The sequence below is a fragment of the Oncorhynchus gorbuscha genome, unplaced genomic scaffold (genome assembly GCF_021184085.1).
Source record: "Oncorhynchus gorbuscha isolate QuinsamMale2020 ecotype Even-year unplaced genomic scaffold, OgorEven_v1.0 Un_scaffold_7543, whole genome shotgun sequence".
In the NCBI taxonomy this organism is placed as follows: domain Eukaryota; kingdom Metazoa; phylum Chordata; class Actinopteri; order Salmoniformes; family Salmonidae; genus Oncorhynchus; species Oncorhynchus gorbuscha.
The window spans coordinates 2112-14451 of record NW_025750908.1 but is presented as its reverse complement, the minus strand read 5'-3'; the positions used below and the strand labels follow the sequence as shown (position 1 = coordinate 14451).

Here is a 12340-nt window from a genome sequence, read left to right as displayed (position 1 = left end):
TACCTACCTACCTACCTACCTACCTACCTACCTACCTACCTACCTACCTACCTACCTACCTACCTACCTGCCTGCCTGCCTGCCTGCCTGCCTGCCTGCCTGCCTGCCTGCCTGCCTGCCTGCCTGCCTGCCTGCCTGCCTGCCTGCCTGCCTGCCTGCCTGCCTGCCTGTCTGTCTGTCTGTCTGTCTGTCTGTCTGTCTGTCTGTCTGTCTGTCTGTCTGTCTGTCTGTCTGTCTGTGTATGCCTGCGTGTCTGGTTGTCTGTCTTATCTGCTCCATGTCTATGTGGCTCTGCAACATGTGCCCCCCCCTACAACTACTGCAACACCGCTGGGTACTGCACAGCCAGAGGCAGGAGAGAGGGACAGGGGGGATGGAGGGGAGGGAGGGATAGCAGGATGTGGTCCCGTAGCCGAGAGAAAAGCAAAACGAACCAGACAAGACTACAGCTAAACTAGTGAACTAAAAGAGAGAGAGAGAGAGAGAGAGAGAGAGAGAGAGAGAGAGAGAGAGAGAGAGAGAGAGAGAGAGAGAGAGAGAGAGAGAGAGAGAGAGAGAGAGAGAGAGAAAGAAAGGAAGAGAGAGTGAGTGTGCACTACTGGAGCAAACTGATGACGTCTACAGACATTCTGCAACACCAGACACAGATACTAAAAGCAGAGCATGTTAGGGAGAGAGAGAAAGCCAGAAACGGAGGGCGGCAGCTCCTCATTGATGGGGGGGGGATAGTTACTCGAGAGCTGAAGGTCCTATGGCTCCTGCGATCATCTTTAAGCCCCTCCAACCTACACTGGAGCTAGTAGGAGATAAAGCATCATCACAGGCATCAGTGAACATCAACTCCCAGGATGCATCAGTACTGTACCACAACACAACAACAGAGACAACAAGAGAGCGAGACACAAGGAACAACAATCGACTGCTAGCAGAAGGGAGAAGGGATAGGGTAAGGGGAGTGTGTGAGAGAGGGAACGTGACGAGGTTGAGAGAGAGAAAGAGAGGAGAGAGTGGGAGAGAAAGAGGGAGCGAGAGAGAGGGGTAGAGAAAAGAGGAGGAGAAAGAACGAGATGGGAAAAAGAGTGAGAGAGATAGTGAGAACGATAGAGAGAGAGAGAGAGAGAGAGAGAGAGAGAGAGAGAGAGAGAGAGAGAGAGAGAGAGAGAGAGAGAGAGAGAGAGAGAGATACGGGGGGAGGAGGGGGAGTGAAAGGGAGAGACAGGAGGGGATGGGAGAGACAGGAGGGAGAGAGAGGGACAGGAGGGGATGGGAGAGACAGGAGGGAGAGAGAGAGACAGGAGGGGATGGGAGAAAGGGAATGACAGGAGGGAGAGAGAGAGACAGGAAGGGATGGGAGAAAGGGAATGACAAGAGGGAGAGAGAGAGACAGGAGGGGATGGGAGAAAGGGGGAGACAGGAGGGAGAGAGAGACAGGAGGGAGAGAGAGAGACAGGAGGGGATGGGAGAGACAGGAGGGAGAGAGAGAGACAGGAGGGGATGGGAGAAAGGGAATGACAGGAGGGAGAGAGAGACAGGAGGGGATGGGAGAAAGGGGGAGACAGGAGGGAGAGAGAGAGACAGGAGGGAGAGAGAGAGACAGGAGGGGATGGGAGAGACAGGAGGGAGAGAGAGACAGGAGGGGATGGGAGAAAGGGAATGACAGGAGGGAGAGAGAGACAGGAGGGGATGGGAGTAAGGGAGAGACAGGAGGGAGAGAGAGAGACAGGAGGGGATGGGAGTAAGGGAGAGACAGGAGGGAGAGAGAGAGACAGGAGGGGATGGGAGAAAGGGAGAGACAGGAGGGAGAGAGAGAGACAGGAGGGAGAGAGAGAGACAGGAGGGAGAGAGAGAGACAGGAGGGAGAGAGAGAGACAGGAGGGGATGGGAGTAAGGGAGAGACAGGAGGGAGAGAGAGATAGGAGGGAGAGAGAGAGACAGGAGGGAATGGGAGTAAGGGAGTTACTAAGTCTACAGAAGACACAGAGAGATCAACTTGCAGAATACATAGAAAAATCAACTTTCAATACATAGAAAGCAAAAATGAAGACTAACAATAAACAACATAACAAAGTTATGAGATTCAGAACATTACAGGTGTGCCTTTTTCTGAAAGGTTTTGATCAGGACTAACAATACCATTATATGTCTAACATGGACTTTTTTTCTTACAAACTACACAAAAATAACTCAACAAGGTGTATTACACAACATAAAAACACATATATTGGGTGTCTTTCTAATGACATCTATCTAGCCAGTCTGCAAGGGAACCCCTTCAAAAGTCAACCTTAAACAGCAAATCTGTTTCTGTTCTCTATACTTGTCAACAACTCCGTTCCTCACTAGCGTAATACTAACGTGATATTACACTAAGCGGAAGAGAAAGAGAGAGAGAGAGAAAGAGAGAGGGGAGAGAGAGAGAAAGAGAGAGAGTGAGAGAGAGAGAGAAAGAGAGAGGTAGAGAGAGAAAGAGAGAGGGAGAGAGGGAGAGAGAGAGGGAGGGAGGGAGGGAGGGAGAAAGAGAGAGGGAGAGAGAAAGAGAGAGAGGGAGGGAGAGAGAGAGAGAGAGAGAGAGAGAGAGAGAGAGAGAGAGAGAGAGGGAGAGAGAGAGAGAGAGAGAGAGAGAGAGAGAGAGAGAGAGAGAGAGAGAGAGAGAGAGCACAACGACTTATGTGGACAGACGAAAAGAGCATCAAGAGGAAAGAGTGCGGAGAAAAAGTGCAGAAAAAGGGTGCAGAAGCAAATGTGTGGAGAGACGGGTAGAGCAAAGCATAACATCATACACGCCCACCTTTTCTCCCTCTATCCCTCCCTCTATCCCTCCCTCTATCCCTCCCTCTATCCCTCCCTCTATCCCTCCCTCCCTCCCTCCCTCCCTCCCTCCCTCCCTCCCTCCCTCCCTCCCTCCCTCCCTCCCTCCCTCCCTCCCTCCCTCCCTCCCTCCCTCCCTCCCTCCCTCCCTCCCCTCTATTCATCTCTCCCCCTCTATCCCTCTCTCCCTCTATCCCTCTCTCCCTCCCTCTATCCCTCTCTCCCTCCCTCTAATCCTCTCTCCCTCTCTCTATCCCTCTCTCCCTCCCTCTATCCCTCTCTCCCTCTCTCTATCCCTCTCTCCCCCCCTCTATCCCTCTCTCCCTCGATCCCTCTCTCCCTCCCTCTCTCCCTCTCTCCCTCTCTCTATCCCTCTCTCCCCCCTCTATCCCTCTCTCCCTCCCTCTATTCATCTCTCCCCTACTCTATCCCTCTCTCCCTCTATCCCTCTCTCCCTCTATCCCTCTCTCCCTCTCTCCCTCCCTCTATCCCTCTCTCCTTCTCTCCCTCTCTCCCTCCCTCTATCCCTCTCTCCCTCCCTCTATCCCTTTCTCCCCCTCTCCCTCCCTCTATCCCTCTCTCCCTCCCTCTATCCCTCTCTCCCTCTCTCCCTCTATCCCTCTCTCCCTCTCTCCCTCTCTCTTTCCCTCTCTCCCTCCCTCTATCCCTCTCTCCCTCCCTCTATCCCTCTCTCCCTCCCTCTATCCCTCCGTCTATCCCTCCGTTTCCTTGGAAAACTGAGACAGAGAAGTATACTGTATGCATGAGTGACGCAAAATGTAACACACTCAAACACACAGACTTTTTAGTTCAGGTCACTTAAATCAAACAGTTTGCGTACAGACACGACAACACCCACAGTACTTAAGACAAACACTTGACAGACACACACACACACACTCGCACGCACGCATACACTGCAGTGTGTAAAAAGTGAATATGACTTCATGCCCAACAGTGTAATTCAAAAGAAGGAATTACTGAAAGTCTATTTGAGGCACACTGCACTGTAGCGATACTTGTGCCAGGAGTGTGTGAAGGTGTAGGTGTATGTGTGTGGGTATATGTGTGTAGGTGTATGTGTGTAGGTGTATGTGTGTGGGTGTATGTGTGTGGGTGTATGTGTGTAGGTGTATGTGTGTAGGTGTATGTGTGTAGGTGTATGTGTATATGTGTAGGTGTATGTGTGTGGGTGTATGTGTGTAGGTGTATGTGTATATGTGTAGGTGTATGTGTGTGGGTGTATGTGTGTAGGTCTATGTGTGTAGGTGTATGTGTGTAGGTGTATGTGTATATGTGTAGGTGTATGTGTGTGGGTGTATGTGTGTAGGTGTATGTGTATGTGTGTAGGTGTATGTGTGTGGGTGTATGTAATATATAATAATAATATAATAATAATATATGCCATTTAGCAGACGCTTTTATCCAAAGCGACTTACAGTCATGTGTGCATACATTCTACGATAACAACATTAGACCATTAGACCATAACAACATTAGACCATAACAACATTAGACCATTAGACCATAACAGCATTAGACCATTAGATCATAACAACATTAGATCATAACAACATTAGATCATAACAACATTAGACCATTAGACCATAACAACATTAGACCATAACAACATTAGACCATAACAACATTAGACCATAACAACATTAGACCATTAGATCATAACAACATTAGACCATTAGACCATAACAACATTAGACAATTAGATCATAACAACATTAGATCATAACAACATTAGATCATAACAGCATTAGACCATTAGATCATAACAGCATTAGACCATTAGACCATAACAACATTAGACCATAACAACATTATGTGTATGTGTGTAGGTGTATGTGTGTGGGTGTATGTGTGTATGTGTATGTGTGTATGTGTATGTGTGTAGGTGTATGTGTGTAGGTGTATGTGTATAGGTGTATGTGTGTGGGTGTATGTGTGTAGGTGTATGTGTATGTGTGTAGGTGAATGTGTGTGGGTGTATGTGTGTAGGTGTATGTGTATGTGTGTAGGTGTATGTGTGTGGGTGTATGTGTGTAGGTGTATGTGTGTAGGTGTATATGTGTGGGTGTATGTGTGTAGGTGTATGTGTGTAGGTCTATGTGTGTAGGTGTATGTGTGTAGGTGTATGTGTATGTGTGTAGGTGTATGTGTGTAGGTGTATGTGTGTGGGTGTATGTGTGTAGGTGTATGTGTATGTGTGTACGTGTATGTGTGTGGGTGTATGTGTGTGGGTATATGTGTGTAGGTGTATGTGTGTAGGTGTATGTGTGTAGGTGTATGTGTGTAGGTGTATGTGTATATGTGTAGGTCTATGTGTGTAGGTGTATGTGTGTAGGTGTATGTGTATGTGTGTAGGTGTATGTGTATGTGTGTGGGTGTATGTGTGTAGGTGTATGTGTGTGGGTGTATGTGTGTAGGTGTATCTGTGTAGGTGTATGTGTGTGGGTGTATCTGTGTAGGTGTATGTGTGTGGGTGTATGTGTGTATGTGTATGTGTGTAGGTGTATGTGTGTGGGTGTATGTGTGTAGGTGTATGTGTGTAGGTGTATGTGTGTAGGTGTATGTGTATATGTGTAGGTGTATGTGTGTGGGTGTATGTGTGTAGGTGTATGTGTATGTGTGTAGGTGTATGTGTGTGGGTGTATGTGTGTAGGTGTATGTGTATGTGTGTATGTGTATGTGTGTAGGTGTATGTGTGTAGGTGTATGTGTGTGGGTGTATGTGTGTATGTGTATGTGTGTAGGTGTATGTGTGTAGGTGTATGTGTGTAGGTGTATGTGTGTAGGTGTATGTGTATGTGTGTAGGTGAATGTGTGTGGGTGTATGTGTGTAGGTGTATGTGTATGTGTGTAGGTGTATGTGTGTGGGTGTATGTGTGTAGGTGTATGTGTGTAGGTGTATATGTGTAGGTGTATGTGTGTGGGTGTATGTGTGTAGGTGTATGTGTGTAGGTGTATATGTGTGGGTGTATGTGTATGTGTGTAGGTGTATGTGTGTAGGTGTATGTGTGTGGGTGTATGTGTGTAGGTGTATGTGTATGTGTGTAGGTGTATGTGTGTGGGTGTATGTGTGTGGGTATATGTGTGTAGGTGTATGTGTGTAGGTGTATGTGTGTAGGTGTATGTGTGTTGGTGTATGTGTGTAGGTGTATGTGTATATGTGTAGGTGTATGTGTGTGGGTGTATGTATGTAGGTGTATGTGTATGTGTGTAGGTGTATGTGTGTGGTGTATGTGTGTAGGTGTATGTGTGTATGTGTGTAGGTGTATCTGTGTAGGTGTATGTGTGTGGGTGTATGTGTGTATGTGTATGTGTGTAGGTGTATGTGTGTAGGTGTATGTGTGTAGGTGTATGTGTGTAGGTGTATGTGTATGTGTGTAGGTGTATGTGTGTAGGTGTATGTGTGTATGTGTATTTGTGTAGGTGTATGTGTGTATGTGTATTTGTGTAGGTGTATGTGTGTAGGTATATGTGTGTAGGTGTATGTGTGTGGGTGTATGTATGTAGGTGTATGTGTATGTGTGTAGGTGTATGTGTGCAGGTGTATGTGTGTAGGTGTATGTGTATGTGTGTCGGTGTATGTGTGTGGGTGTATGTGTGTAGGTGTATGTGTGTGGGTGTATGTGTGTAGGTGTATGTGTGTGGGTGTATGTGTGTAGGTGTATGTGTGTGGGTGTATGTGTGTGGGTGTATGTGTGTAGGTGTATGTGTGTAGGTGTATGTGTGTAGGTGTATGTGTGTATGTGTATTTGTGTAGGTGTATGTGTGTGGGTGTATGTGTGTAGGTGTATGTGTGTAGGTGTATGTGTGTATGTGTATTTGTGTAGGTGTATGTGTGTGGGTGTATGTTTGTAGGTGTATGTGTGTATGTGTAGGTGTATGTGTGTAGTTGTACGTGTGTAGGTGTATGTGTGTAGGTGTAGGTGTATGTGTGTAGGTGTATGTATGTAGGTGTATTTGTTTAGGTGTATGTGTGTGGGTGTATGTGTGTAGGTGTATGTGTGTAGATGTATGTGTGTAGGTGTATGTGTGTAGTTGTACGTGTGTAGGTGTACGTGTGTAGGTGTACGTGTGTAGGTGTACGTGTGTAGGTGTATGTGTGTAGGTGTATGTGTGTGGGGCGTATGTGTGTGGGTGTATGTGTGTAGGTGTATGTGTGTAGGTGTATGTGTGTGGTTGTATGTGTGTAGGTGTATGTGTGTAGGTGTATGTGTGTAGGTGTATGTGTGTGGGCGTATGTGTGTGGGTGTATGTGTGTAGGTGTATGTGTGTAGGTGTATGTGTGTAGGTGTATGTGTGTAGGTGTATGTGTGTGGGTGTATGTGTGTAGGTGTATGTGTGTAGGTGTATGTGTGTAGGTGTATGTGTGTAGGTGTATGTGTGTAGGTGTATGTGTGTAGGTGTATGTGTGTGGGTGTATGTGTGTAGGTGTATGTGTGTAGGTGTATGTGTGTAGGTGTATGTGTGTAGGTGTATGTGTGTGGGTGTATGTGTGACTGGGACGGCTGCCATTGACTGTTTTAAAGAACATGTGAGCTGCACTGAATGAGAGTGTTTATATATCATGTATGAGTGTGCTGTGTGTGTAGTAGAACTGATTGAAGGGTGTGTCTGTCTGTGTGTGCGTCTGTCTGTGTGTGTGCCTGTCTGTGTGTGTGTCTGTCTGTGTGTGTGTCTGTCTGTGTGTGTGTCTGTCTGTGTGTGTGTCTGTCTGTCTGTCTGTCTGTGTGTCTGTCTGTGTGTGTGCCTGTCTGTGTGTGTGTGTCTGTCTGTGTGTGTAGTAGAACTGATTGACGGGTGTGTTTGCTTGTGTCCATGTGAGTACGCTATGTGTCCATGTGTGTGTGCCTGTCTGTGTGTGTGTTGCAGAGCTCTTAGGCCCTGCAGCATTATGCCTACCCTTGGGTAAAACCCTGACTATACACCAGCCTATTAAACTGAACCTTAATGGCACAGAATACACACACACACACACACACACACACACACACACACACACACACACACACACACACACACACACACACACACACACACACACACACACACACACACACACACACACACACACACACACACACACACACACACACACACACACACACACACACACACGGAAAACCCGATAGTCACCGCGGAAACAGCCTGACGACAGGTTGTCATGGCAATCGTCCACAGAGATCAATGGCGGAGGAGGCGCATGTGGAATAGCGAGTGGCGAGCACGGAGGCCGGGTCAGGGAGAAAGGTCTCGGAGTGGACGGCTACGGCGAGCCACGGATGCTGCTAAGCTTACCGCTGCCCAGGGGAAATGAATTGGCCAATAACGGACGTGGTAAAGAAGCGGCTCGCGGGGACGAGGGAACAGCCACTGTTCCTGTGCTTCTGTGCTAGGCTCAGCAAAAAACACACGCGCTGTCCGACAAATTATGCAAAGGGAGATTTCGGAGGAGAGGAAGAGGAGAGGGATGTGACATGGGGCAGGGAGGGGAGGAGAGAATGGGAGGAGTAGCCTCGTCCTTACATGGGAAGCCCGGGAAGTCCATGGTAGAAAAATGGCTAAATAGGGGTGGGATTTGGAACCTGCTGTAAATCAGTGACGCATCGCAACATATCAAAACAATCAAATGTCTTGCTTGGGCGGAGAGATGCTCACTAGATTAGTGCAGTAGGTGCAACAGGACATGAGGAAAGACAGGAGAATTGGTGTCCATATACTGGATGCTGATTGTGTATAGACACAATTCACTTTTTCCTCAAAGTTTTTTACCACTTTCTGTGATGTTGCATACTGGCACACAGAACAACTCACTGCAATATGTTTCCTATCCGGTCTGAAAACAATGACGAACATAACACGTAGCACCAACGGGCATGTGGGGAGGGTTCTTGAAATGTAACATCCAATCAAAATCCTATGGTCCATTCAAACCGTTTCTTTTGCTATAAAAACTTCTCCAGACTTCCAAGGCAGGTGTGAAAACCAGGTTATTTTGGAGAGGAGAGGAAAGGAGAGGAGAGGAAAGGAGAGGAGAAGTTCAAAAACCCTTCTAGCACCACTCTGTCCCACGGGAGAAAGGGATGGAAGAGAGGATAGTGACAGAGTGGGGAAGGACGGGACAAATGCTTCTGTTGCCCTCAAAAGAAAACACTCACTTGCGAGAGAAAGACCTAAAGGGGTCAGAGGGGGAGAGGGGGGAGCGGAGGGGGAGAGGGGGGAGCGAGGGAGGGAGAGAGTGAGGGGGTGAGAGATGCCTCTCTACACTACTCAAGGGTCTATTCCTGCGGAGAGGGACGAGCATCACGTAGGAGTGACGCCACATGACAGCACTTCCTCTGGCTAAACTGAGTGCAAGCTACTGTGGTACACACACACACACACACACACACACACACACACACACACACACACACACACACACACACACACACACACACACACACACACACACACACACACACACACACACACACACACACACACACACACACACACACACACACACACACACACACACACACACACACACACACACACACAGCTATGCTCTGGTACAAGGACATTGATGTGCACATCTTCTCTTAGACATGAACAAAAGCACGACAACAAGAAATGCTCCCTGCCCAGCTGCCAGCACACACACACACGACTACATGGTTGACGGATGAGAGAGAATGAACGCTGCGTGGAGTTCTAGAGAGGCCTGAGAATGGGAAGTACTGAACACTCTATCTCCAAGCCTACTTGGATTGGCTAAAATGCCTGTTGAGAGAGAGGTATTGGTATGAACAGATCAAGCCAAAACCCCTAGAAAGACTACATTACCCATACTACTCTGTGAGCCAAATTCCTACTGGAACCTTTCATATTGCGTGTTGCTCCCCTATGGCAATACATCCGACGTGTCCTTCCTGCCTCTCCTGCCACTCCTCCCTCTCTTCCCTACAGTCTCTCGCTGTCTTTCCTGTAGACGAGCTCCAGTACTGCATCACCACACAGGGGAGCCACCGAGAGCAGGCTGCCTGAGATGGCGAGCTCTCTGTGGGCTGTGGATCCAGGCACCTCCCCTGTCTGTCTACGTACCTCTGGATGTCTGTCAGGGGTCTCTAACAGGTGTCTTTGGTTTCTCTGAGGCCCTAGTGCTGTGTGGTGACTGTGTCTGTGTCTATGGTGAGGAGCGAGGCCTGCATGCCGGTATAGAGAAAGGCTAGGAAGAATGTAAGGGGGTTTACCTGGTCCAAGGTAGAGTACCTTGACTTGAGCGTGATGACCTCATCCAGGTGAGCCCTGAACTCTCTCCGTGAGGCCTGGAGGAAGCCACAGGATAGGTCACTCGCCTTCACACACGCCATCATGCATCACACACACGTCCCATATTGGTACACACACACACATGTACACACACACTCAAATGTCCTGGTACAGTACAATAGTACACATAGTTGTGGCCTGGCACACACACACACACACACACACACACACACACACACACACACACACACACACACACACACACACACACACACACACACACACACACACACACACACACACACACACACACACACACACACACACACACACACACACACACACACACACACACACACACACACACACACACACACACACACACACACACGCACACAGGCACACACACACACACACACACAACTCAGGACTACTGAGGTGACACATACAGAAATCAGTTCAAACAACAATAAAAAAGACTCCAAAACAGCCAATATTCTGACAATAAAGAACCAAACATTGATGAAATAGTGTCCAAATAATGTGATGGCAACTTTTTGCTCCAACCTAGAGCACGTTTATTATGGGTCTGAGAGTGAGTTAGTGTTAGTGAGCGGAGGAGAGTGATATTAGCTTTGTTTGTGTTGGTGTACTGGTGGAAATGTGCCTCTTTTCAGTGCTTGACATACGATTCCTGTATCTTCGCTCTAAAATGATCCAAGGTCAGTTATAACTCACATCATTGGTTGCTGCAAGGATAGAGAAAGCTGACCCTGAAATAGGATGAAACCTTACTGAAGGCCTGTGCCTAGCTGTCAAAACATTGGTTTATGAAACGTATTGCATCCGAGCCATTGGAGCTGGAGTGTCAAACATGTGGTCCACAGATCCGGCCCACGAGGAGGCCCAATTTTTGACGTTTGACATATTTTGCAAAAATAAATTTAGGGGGGAACGAAAGAACTCAATATACTTTAACATGACTAAAACCAAATGTGTAGGATGAAAATGGACCTACATTCATCCTGTTGACTGTGTCCAGCTCACTAGTCACTGAAATGAAAGCTAGACAGTCAGGGACCATGGAACATTCCAGAAACAATGTATACAGGACTATTTTATGCTCATTTCAAATGCATGGAAATATAAGACCTTTTCAGTGTGGCCCTCCGGACCACAATGAACACTGAATTACAGGCAAAATTAGCTTGACAACCCTGAATTAATGTCCAACTTTTCTATTTATTTTTATAAATAGATGTTACTTACAGGAGAACTATTGTGTCCTCCCACTGCCCATCTATTGTAGATGGATACCATATCCCTTCCCAATAATCAATCTCACTAACAATAAATGAAGCACAAGGGAGGTGCCTGTAAGAGATGTTGTCACAGCGCTGAGTAAGAGCAAGCCTACCTCAAAACCAGCTGAAGGGTAGAGCAATGCACTGTTGGTACAAGCACCGCTGCCGACGCACAGTGAGGCGGCTACCGTGACGTTTCAACTCTAACACTGTATTTGGAACGTCACTGAGTCACATGTCACATGGCACGAGGTGTGAGTGGGTGGTGAGGTGGTGATGTGAATGGGGCTGTGTGTGGGGAGGGAGGGATTCCATTAGATACAACTTAGGGCATCTCAGACGATAGGATGCGTTCGATTACACTATGGTCCAGATGTTAACATGAAACTGGTCAAAAGGCCTGTACATACTCTGATACGGGAAGAGATTTAAAATGCAAAGGATTCTGGGATTTGCAGTACTCCGAGAGACGACTGTGTCCTTCCACCTAGCAGGGGCAGCATGCAGGGCAGACATACAGATAAAGGGAAGAAGGAGGATGAACATTGTGCAAAACAGAGGAAGAAGGAAGAAGGAAGGAGGGATGGAGTGACTGCGCAAAACATGCCAGGTGAACGAGGAGGGGGGACCATGGTAACCGATGCCATGACGATGCCATGATGACGTCATGACGACAGTGGCCATGGCGATTCCTTAGTAGGCTTGCAAGAGTACCTCAGCAATGCTTAGGGTGGATGAACAGGAGGGGAGCCGCGCCTGGTGCCACAAGAGAGAAGGAGGAGGAGGAGGAGGAGGAGAGGGGAGAAAAGAACAGGGTTAACACAGCCAGAAGCCAGAAGACAGACAGACAGACAGACAGACAGACAGACAGACAGACAGACAGACGGACAGACAGACAGACAGACAGACAGACAGACAGACAGACAGACAGACAGACAGACAGACAGACAGACAGAC

General features: G+C 47.7%; 1 long non-coding RNA gene across 1 annotated transcript; it reads right to left on the bottom strand.

Moving 5' to 3' along the window:
• Positions 1 to 731: 731 nt before the first annotated feature.
• On the bottom strand, positions 732 to 12140 carry LOC124029753. Its single transcript, XR_006837838.1, has 3 exons — positions 12098 to 12140; positions 10061 to 10135; positions 732 to 796 (listed from the first exon to the last, which is right to left on the bottom strand). It is a non-coding gene; the product is annotated as an uncharacterized LOC124029753 (long non-coding RNA).
• Between the last annotated feature and the right edge of the window lie 200 nt (positions 12141 to 12340).